The following is a 16,396-nucleotide window of genomic DNA, read 5'->3' as shown; positions in this document are numbered from 1 at the left end:
TTTTCAGTGATCAGATTTTCCTGCACTTTTCGATGAAACGACATTCTGTTATAGTCACAGCCGTGATTTAACCAGTTTTAGAAACCTGAGTGTCTTCTATCCACACATACTAATCATATGCATATACTATATTATTTGCATGAATAGAGGGTGCTGAAATGTTACCCTTTTTAGAAAAAGCTGCGAAAATCCAGCTTCCTTAAAAAGGGAAGGCAAGTTGAATGTCTCAAACTTCTTGCTAGTCTTTTCCCAGAGTGGAGCTGTTTGTTCACTGGAGTGGTGGTAGCACATCAAAGGCTCTCTGGTGTAAAACAGACAAAACCGTACCAGCTGAATGGGGATAGATGGGCAGGTGACAACCTGCGCCCTGCGTTGTCATCTGTAGAAACCATATGTATTCTAACGCCATCGTTTACACACAGATTTTTCTCTCTCTCCCTTTGAGGATGGCAGAAACCGAAGAGACCAAGATGTATGTTTGTCAATTAAAACAATTGGATCTAAAATATCACCACATGATTTGCTGAAGGTAGCATGGGATTGTCAACCCCTAAAAATGCTAAGTACTCACGCTCCACCCCATGCCTCAATAAGATCCAGGTGCTAATCACATCATTATCTCCTAGAGGAGACAATCTAACCATTCTCCCGAACGTCACGCTGACACACAAACACACACGTGATGTTCCACTCATCCAAATGACATCTAACGCCAAACCCTTTGAACAATGTTATGTTTTCGCTCTAGTGCCATCTTATTCCAGGATGACTAATAAAACAGGCCATCTGATGGGTAAACATCTGAGAAGCTCCTTGGCAGCCGTTCAACTCCCTCCTCTGCAGCCAATGGATAAGAGATGGCTGGCAAGCTAGCTACTTACACTGTAATAAATGAAAACATGAAGAAAAAAAAACTACCTTTTTGAATAAACTTCCCAGTTTGTTTTTAATGTAAAAAGAGCTAACCTTTCACCAAAATAAATTGTTCGCAAATATGGTAGTTGACGCGTTTATACACTTCCGAGCATGACAAGATGTCAATGTGCTGCTGAGCGGTATTTTGTACAATTGGATATCAATTGGATATAAATGACAAATAAACCATAAGAAGACATTTCTCAGACAGTCATTGAGTAAAACATTTTTTTGTTTTGTTTTCTGGCACATGCAGGTGAAAATAAACATTAAATTTCAGGGACATGATCAGTTCAATAAAAGCTTATAGCTTATCTTTCAACTGTCTCGTCCCCCTTCGCCTTGCACAGGCTAAAGTCATTAGTCACTTACAGTGCAAAGCTGTGCTATTAAGGTTAGCTAAGAGGCCAGCTTCCATTTCAGAGTCTCGTAGGTGCACCGTATCCATGTTCTCCTCCTGGGAATGTTTATGGATATAGCCTTTAAACGCGTTAGGAGCCCACCCGTTATTAGGTCCGTGTTAGATTAGGAACGTTACAAAAAACGTCTGTTTATCCCGACATAGGTCCCTCTTACTACACGTTCTGTGATAGCAGCCTGACTTTCTTCCCTGTTAGAACCATATTGCTGAGGTCGGACAAAGATGGCAGCTTCGTCTCGTCTTTGCTGTAAACATTCAGGAAAATGCCCAACAGAACTAAAAAGGCCACTCCATATGTACCTGAGAGGAAATGGAACGGAGTGGTGTGTTACAATGTTTTCAGAGCCTTGAATGCAGACTAAATTGAAGTAAAGCAAAAATAAACGTCCTCTCACTGTCAACTGCGTTTATTTTTAGCAAACTTAACATGTGTAAATATTTGTGTGGTGAACATAAGATTCAACAACTGAGACATAAACTGAACAAGTTCCACAGACTAACAGAAATGGAATAATGTGTCCCTGAACAAAATCAAAAGTAACAGTCAGTATCTGGTGTGGGCACCAGCTGCATTAAGTACTGCAGTGCATCTCCTCCTCATGGACTGCACCAGATTTGCCAGTTCTTGCTGTGAGATGTTACCCCACTCTTCCACCAAGGCACCTACAAGTTCCCGGACATTTCTGGGGGGAATGGCCCTAGGCCGATCCAACAGGTCCCAGACGTGCTCAATGGGATTGAGATCCGGGCTCTTCGCTGGCCATGGCAGAATACTGACATTCCTGTCTTGCAGAAAATCACGCTCAGAACGAGCAGTATGGCTGGTGGCATTGTCATGCTGGAGGGTCATGTCAGGATGAGCCTGCAGGAAGGGTACCACATGAAGGAGGATGATGTCTTCCCTGTAACGCACAGCGTTGAGATTGCCTGCAACAACAACGACAATGACAACAAGCTCAGTCCGATGATGCTGCGACACACCGCCCTAGACCATGACGGACCCTCCACCTTCAAATTGATCCCGTTACAGAGTACAGGTCTCGGTGTAACGCTCAAAATTAACGCACTTTTTGCCAGTCCTGTCTGGTCCAGCGACGGTGGGTTTGTGCCCATAGGCTACATTGTTGTCGGTGATGTCCGGTGAGGACCTGCCTTAAAACAGGCCTACAAGCCCTCAGTCTTGCCTCTCTCAGCCTATTGCAGACAGTCTGAGCACTGATGGCGGGATTGTACGTTCCTAGTGTAACTCGGGCAGTTGTTGTTGCCATCCTGTACCTGTCCCGCAGGTGTGATGTTCGGATGTACCGATCCTGTGCAGGTGTCATTACACGGGGTCTGCCGCTGCGAGGAAAATCAGCTGCCCGTCCTGTCTCCCTGTAGCGCTGTCTTAAGGCGTCTCACAGTACGGACATTGCAATGTATTGCCTAAGGCACGTTCACACAGATGAGCAGGGATCCTGGGCGTCTTTCTTTTGGTGAGTCAGTAGAAAGGCATGTCCTAAGTCTTTAGTGTCTTAAGTTTTCATAACTGTGACCTTAATTGCCTACTTTCTATAAGCTGTTAGTGTCTTAACGACCGTTCCACAGGTGCATGTTCATTAACTGTTTATGGTTCATTGAACAAGCATGGGAAACAGTATTTAAACCCTTTACAATGAAGATCTGTGAAGTTATTTGGGTTTTTACGACTTATCTTTGAAAGACAGGGTACTGAAAAGGGGACGTTTCTTTTTTTGCTGAATTTAGAAGAGACTGACGATAAAATGACTTACTGAAAAGTAAAAGGCTTTGAGAAGAACATAAAGGATAAGATAATCGTCATCGCCTTAGGTCCGGTCGTCACTGAAATGAAAAGGAGACAGAAAAGTGAGAAAAATAATACCACAAAACCTTGAATCTAAGTCTGTCACATCCAATGGACATCAAGGAAATATACATTTCTTTAACTTTGGTGATGAGATTACTTTGACATTTGTCTTGCAGTTAATGTCAAAATTAATCCGGAAGTTTCCAGAACTTTTAAATAAGATTCCGATCACTCTAATCTAGCTTCATTTCAGTAATCTGATGTGGCTTTTTTTTACCATTGCGAAATGTCAAAAGTTTATGCTTTTAAAATTTAGAGGTAGAGTTGGAGGGTTAGTAAGGATATCACAAGTCATACAGTAGGGGCCTTTCTGTGAAGCCACAGGCTTACTTAGGGGAGTTCTAACTCAAGGTGGCATTGGTCCAAAAAAATTCACATTCTGAAACCTCTTAAGACTCTAGGGGCAGTATTGCATTTTTGGATAAAAAGACGTGCCCGTTTTAAGCGCGATATTTTGTCACGAAAAGATGCTCGACTATGCATGGAATTGATAGCTTTGGAAAGAAAACATTCTGACGTTTCCAGAACTGCAAAGATTTTCACTGTGAGTGTCCTAGAACACAAGCTTTAGGCAAAACCAAGATGTTACTGCAACCAGGAAATGAACAGGATTTCTGAAGCTACGTTTTGCATTGTCTCCTTATATGGCTGTGAATGCCCCAGGAATGAGCCTACCCTTTCTATTGTTTCCCCAAGGGGTCTGCAGCATTGTGACGTATTTGCAGGCATATCATTGGAAGATTGACCATAAGAGACTACATTTGCCAAGTGTCCGCACGGTGTCCTGCGCGGAAATTGGTGCGCAAAACTCAGCTGCTGGTATTTTTCCATGGGATTCTGAGAAAAAACATGCTTCCACGAACGGCATATCAATGAAGAGATATTTGACAAAACACCTTGAGGATTGATTCAAACAACGTTTGCCATTGTTTCGGTCGATATTATGGAGTTAATTCGGAAAAAAGTTTGACGTGTAGGTGACTGAATTTTCGGTTCATTTCGGTAGCCAAATGTGATGTACAAAACGGAGCGATTTGTCCTACACAAAGAATCTTTCAGGAAAAACTGGACATCTGCTATGTAACGGAGAGTCTCCTCATTGAAACATCTGAAGTTCTTCAAAGGTAAATTATTTTATTTGATTGCTTTGCTGGTTTTTGTGAATATGTTGCGTGCTAAATGCTACGCTAAATGCTAAGCTAGCTATCAACACTCTTACACAAATTATTGATTTTCTATGGTTCAAAAGCATATTTTGAAAATCTGAGATGACAGTGTTGTTAAGAAAAGGCTAAGCTTGAGAACAGGCACATTTATTTCATTTCATTTGCGATTTTCAGAAATCGTTAACGTTGCGTTATGGTAATGAGCTTGAGCAGTAGTCACGATCCCGGATCCGGGATGAGGAGTTCTATGAGGTTTTAAAACATAAAAAAATTAAATAAATATGGACTAGTCATAGGAAACAATGGGAACTGTTCAATTGAACACTTTGAAACATAAAAAGAGTGTTAGAGTTGTTTTGTGTGGTTCCGCAAGCAAAGCATTTGCCCAGGCCTGAATGGTCTTCTCACCTGTGACTGTGACCAGGGCTCCGAAGAGTTTGATCAAGGCCAGCACAAATGAAATGCCAAAGTATCCCCGTGAGAGAGAAGAAGAATGCATAACTGTATGTCGTCACAGGATGCTAAAAAATATGAATAATAATTCAATAGATTGTCACATTAACATCTTTTACCAAATTCATACGTTATTCACAGTGTGCATCAAACAAATGACATCTGCAGAATGGTGCATGCTTCAACTATTATAATGAAACATGATTTCATTATTATGATTTTACTAACCTGAGAGCAAAAGGCCACTGCTGGTCCCAATCCACCCACACCAAACAGGCCTGTCAATAACCCAAAACCGATGGAAAACCTTTAACACAAGCAAATGCCTCACATGACACATTCCTCAGGTGATTCAGGACAGTTTATACAATTGGGTTTGCAATATAAATATACCAGCTTGATTTTAAGGCAGGTCCTCAGTACCTCACGGCATAACGCCTCTCCCCTATGTGACCTAGATAGTTTGTGTGTATGTATTGATATATAGGCTACGTGTTCCTTTAAAAAAATGGATGTAGTTCTGTCCTTGAGCTGTTGTCTATTAATGTTCTGTATTATGTCATGTTTCTGGTTTTGCGTGGAACCCCAGGAAGAGTAGCTCCTGCTTTCGCAAACAGCTAATGGGGAGCCTAATAAAATACCGAAATACCAGTACCATTTCAGAGCTGGAGTCGTTGTGGAGCTTCATGGCTTTCTCCTGCACGTTCCCAATGGCAGCATCAGCGCACAGAGCCAAAGAGATGAGGAGGACACCTAAACCTCCAGACAAACCAGGTTAACCACCGTAACCAATAACAGCACTCATCTTTAAGGAGTTCAAACTTCACATTTAGAAGTACTTCAGTCCCAGCCCAGGTAACAGGTACTAGGCTTAATTTGGCCCATGCTCATAAATGTCAGCATTCTGATTACTTTGATACACGTTCTTGTCTTAAACCTATTTTAATGGTGGAAAGGATTGATCCATAGCTAAACTGTGTTGTAACCACTCTGCCGATTTACCAACAGACAAATAACAGATTCAGATTCACGTGTTTCCTGTTGCATTGAAGTTGGGTGCGAGTTTTACTGTCAGCTAGAGTGAACCAGATGAGTCCCAGACTCATACAGAGAGCAGCCGATACATCAGCCAGATTGTACCGTTTCAATAGAAAACAGAGAGGCGTCGGGTTACAGAGGCAAGGGAATTTCTCCATAGCAGCCGATTTAGAATTCAGGGAGACCCCTCGACTGACACGTTCCACTTGGATTGAACGTTGAATACACTAAGTGGATCTCAGCGTCGAGAACTTTTTTTTTAATGATTCCAATTGATCCAACATCTGTCATGACTGACATCCAATCACAAAAACCTTTGAAATGAAAGGTGAAACTAAATGTTTTGACATTTCTGAGGGCATTTCCCTTTGTGACAAGATGGGGGAAACAACAGAACAGGTGGAGACAGATGGAGCCGGTGTCTTCTCACCCCTCCATATGGGTCAAGTGGAAAACGTAAATGCGCTGGCTAGATAGATGCAATTCTGAGTGGCGGATAGGAGTGGAGCTCTTGGCAGACAAGTCATCACTCTGCCTCATATCAGCGTGGGTTCAGAGAGGCCCACGTCCCACTGGCTGTTGAAGTCGGAGGTTTACATACAGTACACCTTAGCCAACTACATTTAAACTCAGTTTTTCACAATTCCTGACATTTAATCCTAGTAAAAATTCCTGGTCTTAGGTCAGTTAGGATCACCACTTTATTTTAAGAATGTGAAATGTCAGAATAATAGCAGAGAGAATTATTTATTTCAGCTTTTATTTCTTTCATGTTTACATACACTCAATTAGTACTTGGTAGCATTGCCTTTAAATTGTTTAACTTGGGTCAAACGTTTCGGGTAGCCTTCCACAATAAGTTGGGTGAATTTTGGCCCATTCCTCCTGACAGAGCTGGCGCAACTGAGTCAGGTTTGTAGGCCTCCTTGCTCGCAAATGCTTTTTCAGTTCTGCCCACACATTTTCTATAGGATTGAGGTCAGGGCTTTGTGATGGCGACTCCAATACCTTCACTTTGTTGTCCTTAAGGCATTTTGCCACATCTTTGGAAGTATGCTTGGGGTCATTGTCCATTTGGAAGACCCATTTGCCACCAAGCTTTAACTTTCTGACTTCTCTGACACTTGAAATGTTGCTTCAATATATCCACATAATTTTCCTCCCTCATGATTCCATCTATTTTGTGAAGTGTACCAGTCCCTCCTGCAGCAAAGCACCCCCACAACATGATGCTGCCACTCCCGTGCTTCAAGGTTGGGATGGCGTTTTTCGGCTTGTAAGCTTTCCCCGTTTTCCTCAAAACATAACGGATGGTCATTATGGCCAAACAGTTCTATTTTTGTTTCATCAGACCAGAGGACATTTCTCCAAAAAGTACAATCTTTGTCCCCATGTGCATTTGCAAAACGTAGTCTGGCTTTTTTATGGCGGTTTTGGAGCAGTGGCTTCTTCCTTGCTGAGCGGCCTTTCAGGTTATGTTGATATAGGACTCGTTTTACTGTGGATATAGATACTTTTGTAATACTGTTTCCTCCAGCAATACACAAGTTCCTTTGCTGTTTTTCTGGGATTGATTTGCACTTTACGCACCAAAGTACATTAATCTCTAGGAGACAGAACGCGGCTCCTTCCTGAGCGGTATGACGGCTGTTTATACTTGCGTACTATTGTTTTTACAGATGAACGTGGCACCTTCAGGCATTTGGAAATTGCTCCCAAGGAGGAACCAGACTTGTGGAGGTCTAAAAAAATTTTTCTGAAGTCTTGGCTAATGTCTTTTGATTTTCCCATGATTTCAAGCAAAGAGGCACTGAGTTTGAAGGAAGGCCTTGAAATACATCCACAGGTACACCTCCAATTGACTCAAATTATGTCAATTAACCTATCAGAAGCTTCTAAAGCCTTGCACACTTTTCTGGAATTTTCCAAGCTGTTAAAGGCACAGTCAACTTAGTGTATGTAAACTTCTGACCCACTGGAATTGTGATACAGTGAATTACAAGTTAAATAATCTGTCTGTAAACAATTGTTGGAAAAATGACATGCGTCATGCAGAAAGTAGATGTCCTAATCGACTCACCAAAACTATAGTTTGTTTACAAGACATTTGTGGAGTGGTTGAAAAAAGAGTTTTAATGACTCCAACCTAAAGGTATGGAAACTTCCGATTTCAACTGCAATTATGTATATAGAGCTATTTCCTGTTGTTGTTTTTTATGACCATTTTCATTATTTCATCTCCCTTAGTCCTTCACGTTGGAGCTGTGCCTAAGATTTTCACTGTACCCTGCAATCACACCTGCAACCCTGTACATGTGACTATTAAACACTGTACCCTGCAGTCACACCTGTAACCCTGTACATGTGACTATTAAAAACTGTACCCTGCCATCACACCTGTAACCCAGTACATGTGACTATTAAAAACTGTACCCTGCAATCACACCTGTAACCCTGTACATGTGACTATTAAACACTGTACCCTGCAATCACACCTGTAACCCTGTACATGTGACTATTAAACACTGTACCCTGCCATCACACCTGCAACCCTGTACATGTGACTATTAAACACTGTACCCTGCAGTCACACCTGCAACCCTGTACATGTGACTATTAAACACTGTACCCTGCAATCACACCTGTAACCCTGTACATGTGACTATTAAACACTGTACCCTGCCATCACACCTGTAACCCTGTACATGTGACTATTAAACACTGTACCCTGCCATCACACCTGTAACCCTGTACATGTGACTATTAAACACTGTACCCTGCAGTCACACCTGTAACCCTGTACATGTGACTATTAAACACTGTACCCTGCAGTCACACCTGCAACCCTATACATGTGACTATTAAACACTGTACCCTGCAATCACACCTGTAACCCTGTACATGTGACTATTAAACACTGTACCCTGCCATCACACCTGCAACCCTGTACATGTGACTATTAAACACTGTACCCTGCCATCACACCTGTAACCCTGTACATGTGACTATTAAACACTGTACCCTGCCATCACACCTGTAACCCTGTACATGTGACTATTAAACACTGTACCCTGCTATCACACCTGTAACCCTGTACATGTGACTATTAAACACTGTACCCTGCAGTCACACCTGTAACCCTGTACATGTGACTATTGAACCCTGTACATGTGACTATTGAACCCTGTACGTGTGACTATTGAACCCTGTACGTGTGACTATTGAACCCTGTACGTGTGACTATTGAACCCTGTACATGTGACTATTGAACCCTGTACATGTGACTATTGAACCCTGTACGTGTGACTATTGAACCCTGTACATGTGACTATTGAACCCTGTACGTGTGACTATTGAACCCTGTACATGTGACTATTGAACCCTGTACGTGTGACTATTGAACCCTGTACGTGTGACTATTGAACCCTGTACATGTGACTATTGAACCCTGTACATGTGACTATTGAACCCTGTACATGTGACTATTGAATAATAATAATAATAATAATAAATGCCATTTAGCTGCCGCTTTTATCCAAAGCGACTTACAGTCATGTGTGCATACATTCTACCCTGTACATGTGACTATTGAACCCTGTACATGTGACTATTGAACCCTGTACATGTGACTATTGAACCCTGTACATGTGACTATTGAACCCTGTACATGTGACTATTGAACCCTGTACATGTGACTATTGAACCCTGTACGTGTGACTATTGAACCCTGTACATGTGACTATTGAACCCTGTACGTGTGACTATTGAACCCTGTACGTGTGACTATTGAACCCTGTACATGTGACTATTGAACCCTGTACATGTGACTATTGAACCCTGTACATGTGACTATTGAATAATAATAATAATATATGCCATTTAGCTGACGCTTTTATCCCAAGCGACTTACAGTCATGTGTGCATACATTCTACCCTGTACATGTGACTATTGAACCCTGTACATGTGACTATTGAACCCTGTACATGTGACTATTGAACCCTGTACATGTGACTATTGAACCCTGTACATGTGACTATTGAACCCTGTACATGTGACTATTGAATCCTGTACGTGTGACTATTGAACCCTATACGTGTGACTATTGAACCCTGTACGTGTGACTATTGAACCCTGTACGTGTGACTATTGAACCCTGTACGTGTGACTATTGAACACTCAATCTGAATGCGAAAGGTTGGTAGGTGCACATGGCCCTTTGAACAAGTTCAGCCATGCAAAATTATATTTAAAAAAAACTTTCTACTGGACTTTTCAACTCAATCAAATCAAACAGGAGAAGAGAGAGGTTTGAGGTTGGTTTGTGTTGTGTTGAACACATGTAAAACGAAAGGAAGAGGAGACTGAAGAGTCTTCCCAAACAGGCCGATAGATGCCTTGGGGGTGACAAGGTGACGCAGCAGGTTGGTCTGGCGTGCTTTGATTCCCCCTCTGCTCCCCTTTGAAGGGTTCACATCAGATCTCGTTCGCATCCTGTGCGAACGCAGTAGAGCTTCCAACTAGCCCCCCTGGGGGACCAGTGGACCGCATCACCAATGCAGGGAGGGAGAGAAAGGAAAGCAAAAAAAACAAGCCTCTGATCGCTAGGACGTGGAACCTTTATGAAGACAGTGTCTTGGAGATGAAAGGCAGAATACCAAGAACTAGGACTCCTCAAACTCCACACTCACAAACAACCCCCCCAAAAAGTACAGACGGAACTACGAAATAAAAGTTGAACAGTGGTCATTGCTTGGAGGTGAGGGCGTAACTAGTGTGAGGTAAGACACGTATAGGTTTATAGACAGTGTGAGGTAAGACACGTATAGGTTTCTAGACCGGATGAGGTAAGACACGTATAGGTTTCTAGACCGGATGAGGTAAGACACGTATAGGTTTCTAGACCGGATGAGGTAAGACACGTCTAGGTTTCTAGACAGTGTGAGGTAAGACACATCTAGGTTTCTAGACCGGATGAGGTAAGACACATATAGGTTTCTAGACCGGATGAGGTAAGACACGTATATAGGTTTCTAGACCGGATGAGGTAAGACACGTCTAGGTTTCTAGACAGTGTGAGGTAAGACACGTATATAGGTTTCTAGACCGGATGAGGTAAGACACGTATAGGTTTATAGACAGTGTGAGGTAAGACACGTATAGGTTTCTAGACCGGATGAGGTAAGACACGTATAGGTTTCTAGACCGGATGAGGTAAGACACGTATAGGTTTCTAGACCGGATGAGGTAAGACACGTCTAGGTTTCTAGACAGTGTGAGGTAAGACACATCTAGGTTTCTAGACCGGATGAGGTAAGACACATATAGGTTTCTAGATCGGATGAGGTAAGACACGTATATAGGTTTCTAGACCGGATGAGGTAAGACATGTATAGGTTTCTAGACCGGATGAGGTAAGACATGTATAGGTTTCTAGACAGTGTGAGGTAAGACACGTATATAGGTTTCTAGACCGGATGAGGTAAGACATGTATAGGTTTCTAGACAGTGTGAGGTAAGACACATCTAGGTTTCTAGACCGGATGAGGTAAGACACATCTAGGTTTCTAGACCGGATGAGGTAAGACACGTATATAGGTTTCTAGACCGGATGAGGTAAGACACGTCTAGGTTTCTAGACAGTGTGAGGTAAGACACATCTAGGTTTCTAGACCGGATGAGGTAAGACACATATAGGTTTCTAGACCGGATGAGGTAAGACACGTATATAGGTTTCTAGACAGGATGAGGTAAGACACGTATATAGGTTTCTAGACAGGATGAGGTAAGACACGTATATAGGTTTCTAGACCGGATGAGGTAAGACACGTATATAGGTTTCTAGACAGGGTGAGGTAAGACACGTATATAGGTTTCTAGACCGGATGAGGTAAGACATGTATAGGTTTCTAGACAGTGTGAGGTAAGACACGTATATAGGTTTCTAGACAGTGTGAGGTAAGACACATATATAGGTTTCTAGACCGGATGAGGTAAGACACGTATATAGGTTTCTAGACAGTGTGAGGTAAGACACGTATATAGGTTTCTAGACAGTGTGAGGTAAGACACGTATATAGGTTTCTAGACAGTGTGAGGTAAGACACGTATATAGGTTTCTAGACCGGATGAGGTAAGACACGTATATAGGTTTCTAGACCGGATGAGGTAAGACACGTATATAGGTTTCTAGACAGGGTGAGGTAAGACACGTATATAGGTTTCTAGACAGGGTGAGGTAAGACACGTATATAGGTTTCTAGACAGGGTGAGGTAAGACACGTATATAGGTTTCTAGACAGAGTGAGGTAAGACACGTATAGGTTTCTAGACCGGATGAGGTAAGACACGTATAGGTTTCTAGACCGGATGAGGTAAGACACGTCTAGGTTTCTAGACAGTGTGAGGTAAGACACATCTAGGTTTCTAGACCGGATGAGGTAAGACACATATAGGTTTCTAGACCGGATGAGGTAAGACACGTATATAGGTTTCTAGACCGGATGAGGTAAGACACGTATATAGGTTTCTAGACAGGATGAGGTAAGACACGTATATAGGTTTCTAGACAGGATGAGGTAAGACACGTATATAGGTTTCTAGACCGGATGAGGTAAAGACACGTATATAGGTTTCTAGACAGGGTGAGGTAAGACACGTATATAGGTTTCTAGACCGGATGAGGTAAGACATGTATAGGTTTCTAGACAGTGTGAGGTAAGACACGTATATAGGTTTCTAGACAGTGTGAGGTAAGACACATATATAGGTTTCTAGACCGGATGAGGTAAGACACGTATATAGGTTTCTAGACAGTGTGAGGTAAGACACGTATATAGGTTTCTAGACAGTGTGAGGTAAGACACGTATATAGGTTTCTAGACAGTGTGAGGTAAGACACGTATATAGGTTTCTAGACCGGATGAGGTAAGACACGTATATAGGTTTCTAGACCGGATGAGGTAAGACACGTATATAGGTTTCTAGACAGGGTGAGGTAAGACACGTATATAGGTTTCTAGACAGGGTGAGGTAAGACACGTATATAGGTTTCTAGACAGAGTGAGGTAAGACACGTATAGGTTTCTAGACAGCGCATCTCTTATGGTTGACAGTTATACCTCTTCTGTTTTTTCCTCTAGTGTGAAGTTCATAATCACAGTCATGCAAAAGGACAAACATTATCAGGCAGCATCTTCACGTCAAAGTCAGGGCCTGTATTAATTTTCATTTATTTCACCTTTATTTAACCAGGTAGGCTAGTTGAGAACAAGTTCTCATTTACAACTGCGACCTGGCCAAGATAAAGCATAGCAGTGTGAACAGACAACAACACAGAGTTACACATGAGTCTATATACATTGTGTGCAAAAGGCATGAGGAGGTAGGCGGATAATTACAATTTTGCAGATTAACACTGGAGTGATAAATGATCTCATAAAGCCTCTCAGTGTAGGAGTGCTGGTCTAGGATCAGACCCCCACCCCCTCCTGTCCACATCATCTTATTCATTATGATCTCAAAGGATAAACTGGTCCTAGATCAACACTCCTATTCTGAGACCCTTTGTGAATACGTATTCTCATACAAACAGCGATCCACTTACCTTGAATGAATGTCACGCCTATCAAGACAGGAATGAGTTTGCAGCACTTGAAGATGACCTGTGTAGGATAATTCAAGTAACCCAGTGAGGTGTTTGACAGGCCCATGGTCCCCACCGTTAGAAATGCTACGATCATGTACATCATCCCTGGTATTCTGCAAAGAGAAAAGGAGCAATTAGCCTTGTGGGATGACAACAACAACAAATTCTTCTAGCAATACAAAATGAAGTGTTGTTGATATAGAGAGGTCTTGTGAGAGATCACAGGTCATATTCTTTGGCGTTACAAGGCACATAGCTAATTAACATAATATGTATAGTTAACGGAATAGAGACTGATCATCATTCTATGATTAAGTGATGAAGTAAATCTATTTGTTATAGTGCTCAGACGCCATTAACCATAAAATAGGCTAGTCCGTTTATGGACGTTATTCTCGGGGAAAGTCCTACTTTTGGATTCCCGTCTTTGTTGGTGAACACCGTCCTACTTTTGTTTACTAAAACGCAGAAGCTTAATGGAACTCAATTCTCTTGCATTTCCTTGTTTACCTTCTCCGTTTGTCCTGTGTGAGCTGCAATTCCACCAGTCCAAACAGGGAGTAGAACCCAAACTGTACAAGGGTACCATCCAAAGGGCTTGAAACCCTCCATGGAAAATATTAGCTCCTGAAAAATCAGACAAACAAATTGTGCTAAGTCTGTTTTCAGGCCTACAGTGAGGTAAATTACTACTTTTCCTGTGTATTTTCATAGAAGCCTTAGTGAGACTTGCTGATAAAATGTCCCTACTTTGCATGTGGCAACAACCAATTGTACAGGTGAATCGATTGATTAATCACATGTATATAAAGCCTTTTGACATGAACAGCTGTAACTAAGGGCTTTACAGACACCGTTGCCTCCACCGGGGGGAACAAGCACAGCAGAAGCGAAAGTTTCCATGAAATCTCCCTAGAAGGAAGGAACCTAGAAACTAAACTCATCCTCTTATACCAGGTTGAGATTAAGAGTACACGTGACCATTCATAATAATAATAATAATATATGCCATTTAGCAGAGGCTTTTATCCAAAGCGACTTACAGTCATGTGTGCATACATTCTACGTATGGGTGGTCACGGGAATCGAACCCACTACCCTGGCGTTACAAGCGCCATGCTCTACCAACTGAGCTACAGAAGGACCACTCAGGCTAGAGTGAAAAATGTGGCAGAGTTATCATGTTCTTGCAACATACCACTACCTAAAATACATTTATTTTAAAAAGTGTGGATATTGGAACAGAGCCTCTGGCTCATAGCTTAGCGGACATCTGCCACAAAGAAATTAGTCAGGGTCAGGTTGGGGTGTAATCACTCGTGCACACTGTTGCAAAAACACACTGTTGCAAAAATCTCAACGGAAAATGTTTTGCAATGAAAACTAGAGTTTCAGTTAGGTCCCTCGCCGATTGCTTCTGCTTGAATCCTAGTGAATACACCTCAGCTTACCTGTAGGTACCCATAGAGGTGAAAGAGGAAGATGCCCACAGTGCAGATGCCGAACTGGGTAGCTGTGTTGAAGCTGCTCAGGTTGATGCCTAGCACTCTCAGCTCCTCCACAGACTTGATGTGCGGAGACATCATGACCTCGCTGGATGACGGAATGGAGATAGACAGATGCTTCCGGGCATTGTTGTAGTTCATCGGGCCGAATTTGTCACTCATGGCGTCTGGGGGCTGGAGATCAAAGACAGGAACAAGGCAGTTTCATTACATATGTTGCGAAAGATGCGACTGTCACAGACTACCGTAAAACTTAAATTAAACGCAGTCTCAAATAGCCCGCCTGTCCCTTTTAATAGCTGGGCAACAGCACATATTTCAGCAAATAAACGCCAGGCTATTAATAGAAATGTTATGGTTTAGATTGAGGGTGGGAAGATGAAGAAGTTGTCTGTGTACTCGCATGCTTACATAGTAGGCAACACCGTACTAGGAACCACTGACACACATTGCCAATTCAGAACTGATCTGATTTCTGTGGGAGTCTCTGGATTTGACTATTCCAGATGTGCAACACTACTAAGCCAGCTAGCTAGCTATATGATTGAGTACGCCAATGATTCATTGCTAGCTAATAAGCTAGTAATCTAGCTACAATACTTCACCAAAAGTATGTGGACACCCCTTCAAATTAGTGGATTTGGCTATTTCAGCCACACCTGTTGTTGACAGGTGTATAAAATCAAGCACACAGCTATGTAATCTCCAAAGGACGATGATATGAGACAGAGAGGGGCTGGAGTAAGATAACAAGCAGACTGGTGTGAATTGTATTGGAAGGTCCAGTTGTGTTGTTGTAGGCACGTTATTGGGGACATGAGCAGAACTCCGGAAGGGGAAAACGGAGTCCCTAGAGAAAGCAAGTACAAGATGGGTGTCAGGGATGAAGTGACAGTATTATCAAAAGGAGACGTGTACTTGGAAAACAGAGAAGGAACGGAGGGAAAAAGGGAGGGAGAAGCAACAACGGCTCAGTTGCGAAGTGGTAGGTCACACAAGCTCACATCTGTCCTCGGTTGCAACACTCACTACCGAGTTCAAAACTGCCTCTGGAAGCAACGTCAGCTGTTTGTTGGGAGCTTTATGAAATGGGTTTCCATGGCCAAGCAGCCGCACACAAGCCTAAGATCACCATGTGCAATGCCAAGAGTCGGCTGGAGTGGTGAAAAGCTCGCGCCATTGAGCCTGGAGCAGTGGAAACATGTTCTCTGAAGTGATGAATCACGCTTCACCATCTGGCAGTCCGACAGACTAATCTGGGTTTGGTGGATGCCAGGAGAACACCATCTGCCCCAATGCATAGTGCCAACTGTAAATTTTGGTGGAAGAGGAGTAATGGTCTGGGGCTGTTTTTCATGGTTTGGGCCCCTTAGTTCCAGTGAAGG

The 16,396-nt window shown here is 42.5% G+C and overlaps 1 pseudogene; it reads right to left on the bottom strand.

The window, feature by feature from the left end:
- Positions 1–1,490: 1,490 nt before the first annotated feature.
- Positions 1,491–15,173, bottom strand: LOC118370668 (adenosine 3'-phospho 5'-phosphosulfate transporter 2-like; annotated as a pseudogene).
- Positions 15,174–16,396: the final 1,223 nt, after the last annotated feature.

The sequence above is a fragment of the Oncorhynchus keta genome, chromosome 28 (genome assembly GCF_023373465.1).
Source record: "Oncorhynchus keta strain PuntledgeMale-10-30-2019 chromosome 28, Oket_V2, whole genome shotgun sequence".
In the NCBI taxonomy this organism is placed as follows: domain Eukaryota; kingdom Metazoa; phylum Chordata; class Actinopteri; order Salmoniformes; family Salmonidae; genus Oncorhynchus; species Oncorhynchus keta.
This window is presented reverse-complemented; position numbering and strand designations above follow the sequence as displayed.